This window comes from Macaca nemestrina, chromosome 11 (genome assembly GCF_043159975.1).
Source record: "Macaca nemestrina isolate mMacNem1 chromosome 11, mMacNem.hap1, whole genome shotgun sequence".
Classification (NCBI taxonomy): domain Eukaryota; kingdom Metazoa; phylum Chordata; class Mammalia; order Primates; family Cercopithecidae; genus Macaca; species Macaca nemestrina.
Window position 1 is genome coordinate 117,351,468 of NC_092135.1, and position 12,590 is coordinate 117,364,057.

The window sequence follows — 12,590 nt, forward strand, 5'->3', positions numbered from 1 at the left end:
GTCCCAGTGGGCCCAAGATATCTGGCGTGACGGTACCTTGGGAGTCCAGATGTTCATGGGGCTACAGTATGTGGTGAGGTAGGGAGAGGGAAAGAGACTTCCAGATGTGGCTGTGGCCCCCAAGTGTGCAGGTGTAGGGGACATTGCAGGGGGTAGGGAAGGAAAGTTCGATGGTAACCAGGATGTGGGGCTGAGCCTAGGCTGAGGAGCAGGGCTGCTGAGGGGGTCTGAATTTAGGCATGGGGAGTGTGGGAGAAGCAGGACTTGAGCAGAAAGTGTAGGCGATTTCCTCTGCTGGCTGAGAATCTCCAGACCCTGGGCCTTGCCACAGGTTCACCGCTGGGCTCTGGTCCCACCTTCCCACCATGGGGACACAACCTCCCTGGAAGCTTCTCCCCTCTGGTTCCTCACTCCACCCTGCCCATCTGCTGTGCCTTTGTCTGACCTCTCATGTCAGTTACAGATCAGTGGGGAGAAGAAGGAGGAGGGAAAGGGTGGTGCTCCCATCTGTCAAGAGCTGGCTGTGCCTGGGGCTCATTTGATATCTTTTACCCACCTCCCTACCAGGCAGGATAGAAGAACAGTTAAGAGCATGGTTGGTGCCAGGTCGTCCCTGCTCTTAATATTCTTGGTTTTGCTCATGACCTTGAGCAAGCTACTTGACTTCTCTGAGGGTCAGTTTCCTCATCTATAAATTGGGGGTAATAAAACTACCTACCTAAGGTGAATGTGGTAAAGATTAAATGAGATAATGTGTATAAAGTGCCACCTTCACCTGGCATCTTATTAGTGCTTAATAAGTAGAACTAAGCAATGTAACAACACAGGCCGCTGGCTATGAGCTTCTTCTCTTTCTACAGTCATGAAAAAGGTGCTAGGGAAGCTGTGGTGAAATGGCTAGTACTGGGTCGCAGAGAGATGGGGGTTTGAGGCCAGGTTTGTGTGACTCCAGAGACTGAGTTCTTTTTTTTTTTTTTTTTGAGATGGAGTCTCCTTCTGGAGTATAGTGGCGCAATCTTGGCTCACTGCAACCTCTGCCTCCCAGGTTCAAGCGATTCTTCTGCCTCAGCCACCCAAGTAGCTGGGACTAGAGGCGCATGCCATCACACCCGGCTAATTTTTGTATTTGTAATAGAGACAGGGTTTCACCATGTTGGCCAGGATGGTCTCAATCTCCTGACCTTGTGATCTGCCCATCTCGGCCTCCTAAAGTGTTGGGATTACAGGTGTGAGCCACTGCACCTGGCCAGAGGCCGAGTTCTTTGCCCCAAACCTGCTGCCTCCAGTGTGAGACATCATTCCTGGAGGGGCCAGAGACACCTTGCAATGGGCTAGTAGTTCTGGGGGCCCGGACGATGTCTGGGTCTGTGGACAGAACTGGCTGGTCAGGCTCAGAGATGCAGCACCAGGCAGGTGATTGGTGAGCTAAGGCAGCCCCAGGATTGGTCCTGGGATTTCTCCCATCCTTGAGGTCTTAGCTCAACTCATTATCTTTTTTTTTTTTGCAACAGGGCCTCACTCTGTGGCCCCGGCTGGAGTGTAGTGGTGCAATCTCGGCTCACTGCAAGCTCCGCCTTCTGGGTTCAAGTAATTCTCCCGCCTCAGCCTCCCAAGTAGCTGGGATTATAAGAATGCACCATTTTTGTATTTTTAGTGGAGAGGGGGTTTCACCATGTTGACCAGGATGGTCTCGAACTCCTGACCTCAAGTGATCCACCTGCCTCGGCCTCCCAAAGTGCTGGAATTACAGGCATGAGCCACTGCGCCTAGCCTCAATTCATTACCTTCTCTTACTATGACATCAGGGATTGAGGGTAGGAAATTGGAAGGGGAACCCAACATGCACGGCACACCCTGGTGTGTGTTAGGCAGTGGGCCAGGCACTTTTCATGCATTCTTTCATTTAATTCTCATAGTTTTTCTAGGAGGGGGCTCTTATTATTGTCCACATTTCAAAAGGAGAACACTGACCAAGAGGTTAAGACTTTTGCTCAAGACAAGTAGAGAAGTAATGGGGCTGGAATACAGATTATTTCTGGATTAATCTCAGTCATCTAAAAATCATGAAAAGTCAGGCCCTTGTGTTATATAAAAATAGTCAGTGAAGTGTTACATTTTTGGAGAAGGCATCCTCATTAAACAATTAAGAAATATTTCAGGAATGCAAAAAGGTATAACTAATAACATGATAGGCTGGAAGCGGTGGCTCACACCTATAATCCCAGCACTTTGGGAAGCCAAGGCAGGTAGACTGCTTGACCCCAGGAGTTTAAGACCCCCCTGGGAAAGATGGCGAGACCTGTCTCTACAGAAAAATTTAAAACTTAGCCAGGCATGGTGGTGCATGCCTGTAGTCCCAGCTACTCGGGAGGCTGAGAAAGGAGGATCCCTTGAGCCCAGGAGTCCAAGCCTGCTACAGTGAACTATGATCACATCACTGTACTCTGGGTGACAAAGTGAGATTCTGTCTCAAGAGAAAAAGAAAAGAATAATGTGATGAACAGCAGCTGTCAAGCTTGAGAAATAGAATCTGTCTCCAATTGCATCTATCTGCTTCCCCTGCCAGAGAGCACCATTATTCCAAATTTGGAGCTAATGTCTCGTGTACTTTATCTTTGTACTATTTTCCCTTGCTTCCCTCACCAATGACTCCTAATTTCTTTCTGGACACTGGGGGTTGATTATCTTGCACTTCTAGATTCATTTGATCACTTCAGCGTTCCTCACTGAGACAGGCACTGAGCAAGAGTCTATAATCTCAGAACTGCCCACATCTTCTGCTTCCCCCAAGGATTTTGGCCCAGCCCCTAGAGCCAATGCCTGTTGCTCCTCAATGCCACCAGTAAATGCTTAGACGCGGGAGGTGAGGCAAGCAGAGTAGAGTCCAGGAACCTTGGCCCTCAGTCAAAGAGCCACTCAAGGAAGGCAGGCAGGAACCATGTCCAGGCATGATGTTTCCCTCTGTGAAGGCCATTCTCTGCCCTTTGCCCACTCAGTGTGAGTGCATCTCAGTCCATGTAGGGCAGGCTGGTGTGCAGTTGGCAATGCCTGCTGGGAGCTCTACTGCCTGGAACATGGGATTCAGCCTGATGGGCAGATGCCCAGTGACAAGACCATCAGGGGAGGGGATGACTCCTTCAACACCTTTTTTAGTGAAACTGGGGCTGGGAAACATGTGCCCCAGGCAGCGTTTGTGGATCTGGAGCCTGCTGTGATCGGTGAGTGATGATCAGTCCCAGCCATGACCTTGTCCCTGGGTACCACAGCAAGTCCTACTCCATAACTGCAGAGCATGGCATTTGTGGTGTAGCTTCCCAGGTGCTGCAGCCAATTAGAACTCCAGATGTACAGAATCACTGTTACTCAGCTCCTGAGTCTGTAGGCCACTGCACATCCCTTTCCTTATTGAAAAACACATCCAAGCAGCACAAACACATCCAAACAGGTAATAGCAGCAGCCTGAATGCAGCCTGAATGCAGAACCTGGGAGCTGGTGACCCCACTCCCTTCGGGTACCCTGGGGCTCCAGCAGCTGTATCGCAAAGGGAGGTAGAGCCCAAAACTCTGCCCATTGCGATGAAGTTTGAACGGGTACATACTGCCAGATCTTTTATCCAGAGCAGCTCATCACAAGCAAGGAAGATGCTGCCAATAACTATGCCCGAGGCCACTACACCACTGGGAAGGAGCTCATCGACCTGGTACTGGACCGGATTCGGAAGCTGGTGAGGAAAGGGCTGAGGGCTGGGGCAGGGGGAGTGAATCTGAATTCCTGTTGTGAGGTAGTCTGGACACCAGATTGGGGAAGGACAGCTTCAGCCTCTGGGAGAAACACACAGGATCAGGACCAATGAGGAGAGGTCCTGCACTCTGATCAGGGGGGCCAACTGTAGCTTCCAGCCTGGAGCTGGGGTCCCCTGCATCTCTGAAGTGGCTGGCCTGGTGCTAGGCAGGGTGTCCATTAAGGCAAACATGTTGATGGGCTGCCTGGCCAAGTTGTGGGGGTCCATAAGCATTTCCAGGATACCACCTTGTGTTACAAGGATGTGGGCGGAAGTCCCTGTGAAAGGCAGAGATTCAAAGAATGTCAGCCCAAAGCCTCTATGATTGGCCTTGACTTTTACAAAGGATGGGGATGAGGTTCCTGGATTGTTGTTCTTAGTAGAGAAGCCCTCTAGAAACATCCAAAGTTAAATCAGCGGGGCATGGATATGATGGTGGGTGGAGTTGGCAAGTTATGACAACAAGATGAGGAAGCCCTGGAGTCCTGTGCACTGGTCAGCCTAGACAGCCAACTCCACCCACCATCATACCCCTCTTTTCCAGCATACAACAGAGCTCTGTGTTAAGGACCTCAGGAGATTTCAGAGGAAGAGGGACAGGGAGGAGATCCTCTCTATGAGGATCTCTTTTGTGCTCTTGGAAAAGTCTTCCAAGGAGTTCGTGAAACTTTTGGGAATTTAAAACAGCACAGTTGGTTCTTTCCTGTCCATCAGCTGTGCTCCATGCCCCACATTTCCCCTCCCCTTCCCTATCTAGGCTGACCAGTGCACAGGACTTCAGGACTTCCTGGTATTCCACAGCTTTGGCGGGGGCACTGGCTCTGGCTTCACCTCACTCCTGATGGAACGGCTCTCTGTTGACTATGGCAAGAAATTCAAGCTGGAATTCTCCATCTACCCAGCCCCCAGGTGTCTACAGCCGTGGTCGAGCCCTACAACTCTATCCTGACCACCCACACCACCCTGGAGCACTCAGACTGTGCCTTCATGGTGGACAACGAAGCAATTTATGACATCTGCCGCCGCAACCTAGACATCGAGCGCCCAACCTACACCAACCTCAATCGCCTCATTAGCCAAATAGTTTCCTCCATCACAGCTTCTCTGCACTTTGACAGGGCCCTCAATGTGGACCTGATGGAGTCCTAGATCAACCTGGTGCCCTACCCTCACATCCACTTCCCCCTGGCCACCTATGCACCAGTCATCTCTGCAGAAAAGGCATACCACGAGCAGCTGTCGGTGGCAGAGATCACCAATGCCTGTTTTGAGCCTGGACGGTGAAGTGTGATCCCCGGCACGGCAAGTACATGGCCTGCTGCCTACCGTACCATGGAGACGTGGTGCCCAAGGATGTCAACGCTGCCATTGCCACCATCAAGACCAAGAGCAGCATTCAGTTTGTGGACTGGTGCCCCACAGGCTTCAAGGTTGGTATCAACTACCAGCCTCCCACTGTGGTGCCTGTGGGTGACCCGGTAAGGTGCAACGTGCCATGTGCATGCTGAGCAACACAACAGCCATTACCGAGGCCTGGGCCCGCCTGGACCACAAGTTCGACCCGATGTATGCCAAGAGGGTGTTTGTGCACTGGTATGTGGGTGAGGGTATGGAGGAAGGTGAGTTCTCTGAGGCCCATGAGGATATGACTGCCCTGGAGAAGGATTACAAGGAGGTAGGCATGGATAGCTTATTGGGGGGGAGGAAAAGAAGTGGGGGATGAGTACTAGGGGAATATTGCCTGTCTGTCCTACATAAAGTGCTGTGGCCTTATTGTCTCACGAATGTCTTTTTCTCTTGGGAAAAACCATGTGGGGAGGGCTTCTTCTCCACGAGAGGTAGGAACACTGGTGTCTTAGCCTCTATTCCCCAGAAAGCAGATCTGATTTTAGATTTCATTACAGAGTGCAATTACAGCGAACAGAATGGGGGCCAAGGGAAGTAAGGCACAGAAGGAGGAAGAATTCACCCTAGAGAAAATGCAGCTGAATAAATGGCATCTCAGAACCATCCTTGGGTGAGTGGGCAGGTGAGGGCTGGGGGTGGGGTTTATGCACTGGCTCTGTTCTTCCACTGGTTAAACCTTCGCCCCATCCAGCATTAACTCCCCTGCACTGGTGGATTACACACACTTCGGCTGTAGTCATCAGGAAACCCTGGGCGAGGAGGAGGTGCTGTTAAGTTGAACATATGTGAAGTCGGTGGGACCCCACATGGAGCTGCAACAAGAGCCCAGTGAGGCCAGGAGGATCCGAAGTGATCCTTAAAGTAATCTAGTGCCCGCTAGCCCCTCCTGAGATCTGGAGGCTTGTCTTCTCCAGGCAGGAGTTTGGGGTAATAGAGAGCCCTGATACTGGAGTTGGTTGAGGCAGAAGAATGGTGCAGTGGCAGCCACAAAGGGAGAATGGCTTGTAAAGGTAGGACTGTAAGGGTAGAGATTACCTCCCAGTAATCTCTGTCAACACTCACCACTTTCTTTTTTTTTTTCAGATGGAGTTTTGCTCTTGTTGTCTAGGCTGGAGTCCAATGGCACGATCTCGGCTCACTGCAACCCCTGCCTCCCGGGTTCAAGCAATTCTCCTGCCTCAGCCTCCCAAGTAGCTGAGATTACAGGCTAATTTTATGTTTTTAGTAGAAACAGGGTTTCACCATGTTGGTCAGGCCGGTCTCCAACTCCTGACCTCGGGTGATCCACCAGCCTCGGCCTCCCAGAGTGCTGGGATTAAGGGGTGAGCCACTGTGCCCGGCCCTGACACTCACCACTTTTTGATAAAAACAGTTGACCTTTTATCAGTCCTGTGGCATTATGCATGCACAGCTTCCCACCTCCACTTCCAAACAGATGGCAAACTTTAAATCCTAAGGCTTAGTGAGGCAAGAGAATCGTTTGAGCCCAGGAGGCAGAGGTCGCAGTGAGCTGAGGTAGTGCCACTGCACTCCAGCCTAGGCGACAGAGCCAGACTCCATCTCAAAAAATAAATACAATACAATACAACAATACAATACAATACAATACAATACAATACAATACAATACAATACAATACAATACAATACAGTACAATACAATACAATTTTTGTAAGGACAGGATCTCACAATGTTGTCCTGGCTGGTCTCGAACTCCTGGGCTCAAGCAATTCTCCCACCTTGGCCTCCCAAAGTGTTGAGATTACAAACATGAGCCACTATGCCTTGCTAAAAGGGCTGGCTTTTAAATCTCCATATATTTAACTTATGTGTCTTTCTATCAACTGCTTTCAAACTTGGGAAGGGAAGAGGTGTTACTCTGGGAGCCCTTCATACCCCAAGAAATAGCCATCATTTAGTGAGCATCTACTATGTGCTACGTCCTGTATCCATACAATCTTGTTTAATTCTGAGGTTAGTACAGTTATTACACCCACTGGAACAGAAGCTCTCAGACAGGCCTTGGACTGTTTTTCATTGTTCTCATTACCCCAGTTGCCTGGCATATTAGATGATTAATATTTGTTGGATGAACTTGTTCAATGAATGCCTATTTTATAGATGTGGAGACTGAGACTCAAAGACTCGCCCAAGGTGATAAATGGAGGAGTCGGGATTCAAACCCAGGTTAGCCTGTGCCAAATCACATGTTGCTCCCCCACCTTTTTCTTAGGTGCCCCCACTTCCTGCCCACAGTGATTCTAGGCACCCCTCCAGACGCCACCTCTTCTGAGCCTGCCAGGTCCCCAGTGCCCAGACAGTGACTCAGGTGCCTCAGGGGCAGGGAGCGGGTGACGCTTCACACTGCCCTGCCCAGGCTCTGGGAAGGAGGGCATTGATGTAGAGGGGAGAGTCCCAGCTTCTGGGTCTGAATGGGGGTAGAGGCTTCTTTGGGGCCAGGTTTTGGGGCTATCAGTGCCCTTTGGAAAACATCCCCCAACATCTCCTAGGAGGTGGTGAGGGCCTGGGAGAAGCCAGGATTGGTGAGCTCTTCACCTGCCAAGATGGCTACGGATCCAGAGAGGCAGCTCATCTCCCTTCCTGTCTGCTGAACCAGCCAGCCCACCCTGGGTGGTTATATAGCTATCTCCCTGACGTCTTCCTGCTAGTAATACTCTGCTGGCAGGCCCTGGCAGGCCTGGGTTGGACTGGGTGTGGGTGTGGAGAGGTGGCAACCCAGACCTCCTGGGGCAGCTGGGAGCACCACCCAGCTTGGCTCCTGGGGACTCCCTCAGTGCAGGGGAAATGCTTTCATCCCTGACACTTCTAAAGCCAAAGTACAATTGCCTTCTGCAGGCAGACAAAAGAGACAGGTTCCCAAGCTCAGATTCTACCCAACAAATTTATTCCCTGGTCTCTGATGTGTCAGGAACATGCCTGGCTTCAAAGCTGTGTTGTCACCATTCCCTCCTTCTGGAACGCCACCTCCCCCTGCTTGTCTCAATGTTGCCATTCCTTCCAGCTTAGGTCACAGCCATCCAGAACCTACCCAGCCCCAGGGAGCTCTCTCTCTTCTGGATTCTTTCAGCATCTACCTCTGTCTCTATTTTTCATTTGGCGCTTGGCATGGGCTTCCTTGTATGATAGCACTTGGCTTCTTGTCAATGTCTTATTTCCCCCAACTCAATTTTTAACAATCAGTATGAATTTGAACAGTTATTAGGTGCATATGCTTCAGAATTCGAAAAGTATCAGAGAGATTTAGGAACAAGAAAAATAAGTCTCTTTCATCTTGTTCCGCTCTTGGCAGCCACCACTGTTAATGTTTTTGTTAGTGTTTCCTTCCAGAGATGTCTACATATGTATAGGTTGAATATCCCTTATCTGAAATGTTTGGGAACAGAAGTGTTTAGGATTTCAGATTTTTTCAGATTTTGAAATATTTGTGCATACATAATGAAATATCCCAAATATCTTGGGACTGAAACCCAAGTCTAAATATGAAATTTACTTACGTTTCATATACACCTGATATACATTGCGTGAAGGGAATGTTGTATAATGTTTTAAATATTTGTTTTGTTTTGTTTTTTGAGATGGAGTTTCGCTCTTGTTGTCCAGGCTGGAGTGCAATAGTGTGATCTTGGCTTACTGCACCTCTGCCTTCCAAGTTCAAGTGATTCTCCTGTCTCAGCCTCCCGGGTAGCTGGGATTACACGCGGCTGCCACCATGCCCAGCTAATTTTTGTATTTTTAGTAGAGACAGAGTTTCATCATGTTGGCCAGGCTGGTCTCAAACTCCTGACCTCAGGCAATCCTCCCGCCTTGGCCTCCCAAAGTGCTGGAATTACAGGCCTGAGCCATTGAGCCCGGCCTATGTTTTAAATAATTTTGTGCATGAAACAGTTTGTGTATATGAGGTCAGGTATGGAATTTTCCACTTGTGGCATCATGTCAGGTACTCAAAAAGTTTTGGATTTTTGAACATTTCAGATTTTGGGTTTTTGGAGTAGGGATGCTCCATCTGTACTACCATGCTTGTATGCACATTCAGTATACACTTTGACCTTGTTTTTTCACTTAATAATAAATCTGGAAGATGGTCCATATGAATACCGTTAGCTATGCCTCATTCTATTTGGTCACAATATAATATTCCATCATATATCATACCAACACTTGTTTTACCAGTCTGCTATTAATGGATATTTAGATTGTTTCCAATCTTTTGCTATTAAAAAGAATGCTGCAACACTTGTATTTTTTTTTTTCATGTATAACCATACATTCTTAGAATTGAGATTTCTGGGTCAAAGATTATGCATTTTAAATCTTGCTCTCTTTAGAAGTCACACCAGGTCGGACACGGCGGCTCACGCCTGCAATCCCAGCTACTCGGGAGGCTAAGCAGGAGAATTGCTTGAACCCAGGCAGCAGAGGTTTCAGTGAGCCAAGATTGCACCATTGCACTCCAGCCTGGGCAACAAGAGCGAAATTCTGTCTCAAAAAAAAAGTCACACCAAATTACCCACCCTCCCACTACCAATCTATAAGAAGGCCTGTGCCCTCAGCCTTGCCCATACAATGTATTCAACTTTTTGGTCTTTGTCAATCATCCAATAAGAGAAACAAAGTATTTTGTTGGGGCCATGTGCTCAGGTGTGGTGGCTCTGGCCTATAATCCCAGCACTTTGGGAAGCCGAGGCAGGTTGATCATCTGAGGCCAGGAGTTCGAGACCAGCCTGGCCAACATGGTGAAAATCCGTCTCTACAAAACACACAAAAATTACGGGCACATGCCTGTACTCCCAGCTACTTGGGAGGCTGAGGCAGGAGAACTGCTTGAACCTGGGAGGTTGCAGTGAGCCAAGATAGTGCCATTGCATTCGAGTCTGGGTGGCAGAGCAAGACTCCACCTCAAAAAACAAAACAAAGAAAACCAACCCCCCCAAAACCCCAAAGTATTTTGCTGTAGCTTTATTATTATTATTCTTTTAAAATTTATTATTATTTAGATGGAGTTTCACTCTTGTCGCCCAGGCTGGAGTGCAATGGCATGATCTTGGCTCACTGCAACCTCCGCCTCCTGGATTCAAGTGATTTTCCTGTCTCAGCCTCTCGAGTAGCTGGGATTACAGGCATACACCACCACACCGGGCTACTTTTTGTATTTTTGTTTTTTGTTTTTTTTTTTTGAGACGGAGTCTCGCTCTGCTGCCCAGGCTGAAGTGCAGTGGCCGGATCTCAGCTCACTGCAAGCTCCGCCTCCCGGGTTCTCGCCATTCTCCTGCCTCAGCCTCCCGAGTAGCTGGGACTACAGGCGCCGCCACCTCGCCCGGCTAGTTTTTTGTATTTTTTAGTAGAGACGGGGTTTCACCGTGTCAGCCAGGATGGTCTCGATCTTCTGACCTCGTGATTCGCCCGTCTCGGCCTCCCAAAGTGCTGGGATTACAGGCTTGAGCCACCACACCCGGCCTACTTTTTGTATTTTTAGTAGAGACAGGTTTTCACCATATTGGCCAGGCTGGTCTCAAACTCCTGACCTCAGGTGATCCACCCGCCTTGGTCTCCCAAAATGCTGGGATTACAGGCATGAGCCACCATGCCTGGCCTGTTGTAGCTTTGGTTTACTTTTTTTTTGTGAACGAGATTGAGCATCTTTTCATATGTTTAAAAGCCAGTATTTCCTCTCCTGTGAGCTGCCTGTCCCTTTGTCCATTTAAAAATGGCATTGTCTTTTATTAGTTGGGATTTCTTTGTGGACAAAGGAAATTAAACCTTTGTCTGCTAGATGTGTTCCATATAATTTCCCTCGGTTGTCATTTGTCTATGTCCTATCCCCTTGAGCACCGAGACTGGAATTTAAGCTTCTTTATATTCTTATTTTATTTATTTATTTATTTTGAGACGGAGTTTCTCTCTTGTTGCCCAGGCTGGAGTGCAATGGCACCATCTTGACTCACCGCAACCTCTGCCTCCCGGGTTCAAGTGATTCTCCTGCCTCAGCCTCCCGAGTAGCTGGGATTACAGGCATGCACCACCACCCTGGTTAATTTTGTATTTTTAGTAGAGACAGGGTTTCTCCATGTTGGTCAGGCTGGTCTTGAATTCCCGACCTCAGGTGATCCACCCACCTCGGCCTCGCAAAGTGCTGGGATTACAGGCGTGAGCCACCGCGCCCTGCTATATTCTTATTCTTAATATAACAAGACATACACGGTAGGTGCTAGACAAATGTCTGTTGGGACGGCAGAGTAAGAAGAAAAAGGCAGAGATCTGGAAAATCTGGAGTGACTTAACCCAATCACTCTTTCCTCTTATACCAAGGCTAACTCTTAGTCTTTGTGTCAGTCAGGACTCTTGTAAACAGCAGAAGCTAACCGGCAAATTGTTTCAAGTTCGCTGCCCCCAACAATCACAGAGATATCGGATGGCACTGGAATCAATGCAAGGGCCAGCAAACAAGGGTCAGCAATCAGACAGGCACCCAGGGAAGCTGGGCAGCCAGCACCACACTCAAGGTTGGGCACAGGACAGCCTGTGTAGGAGACTCCTGTCCCCTCCACCCTCCGCAGTGATCCCCCTACTCTCCTCCCTCACCTGCGGCACTAGCACTGACATTTCCTCCTCCAGACACTAGAGGCCGCTGTTGGCCCCATCGCCTCCACCGCCGCCGCAGAAATGAATTCCTCAACCAGCCCTGCTTCTCAGTGACTTGCTCCAGATTCAAAGTCCCAGTTGAAGCATCCGATTGGCGGAGCTCATGTCTTCTGCCTGCAACCCTAGAGCCGAGTCAGGGAGAGCAAGCATTGGGGCTTTGTGGCAAATGGTGGCATGCTTCCCATTAGGGCCCGTGCGATGGGAATTCCCCAAATGTAGGCAGGAGGTTCTGATGGTGGGCGGCCAGGAAAACAGGACACTCACACCACCTTCTTCTCTTACGTCCGGCTCAAGCCCTTCTCGTTGGCGAAGTGTTTCTGGGTTCCCCAGCCTAAAGCACTTTTCTGGACTCACGTAACCATTATTGCTTGAGCCAATCACGATGCCAGCGAGGACCGCAGTAACACCTAATATGTACCATGTCTCATTTGACTTTCAAACAACCCTAGGCACTACCTATATTTAGTGAGAAAAAAAGAGTGCTCAGAGATTTTCCCAAGTCTCACAGTAATGCCAGGTTGTACTGTTTCCAAAGCCTTGGGTTTCCCAGCGGGCCACACTGATGGGCTGGTATCTTATCAAGTTCAAGCTCTGCAAAGGCAGTACTTGGGCCACATTCTTCTTTATACGGCCTGGCAGCATCTTGAATGCAGAAAAATGCTCAGCTAACGCCTGTGGATTGGCCTGGATGGGATCAAGCAGGAGACAATTCTGGAAGGTTTCCTAACCCTCCCATGAGGC

At 49.2% G+C, this 12,590-nt stretch overlaps 1 pseudogene; it reads left to right on the forward strand.

Annotated features, from left to right (window-relative positions):
• The first annotated feature begins 2,286 nt into the window (after nt 1–2,286).
• Nucleotides 2,287–5,527, forward strand: LOC105481260 (tubulin alpha-1D chain-like; annotated as a pseudogene).
• Nucleotides 5,528–12,590: the final 7,063 nt, after the last annotated feature.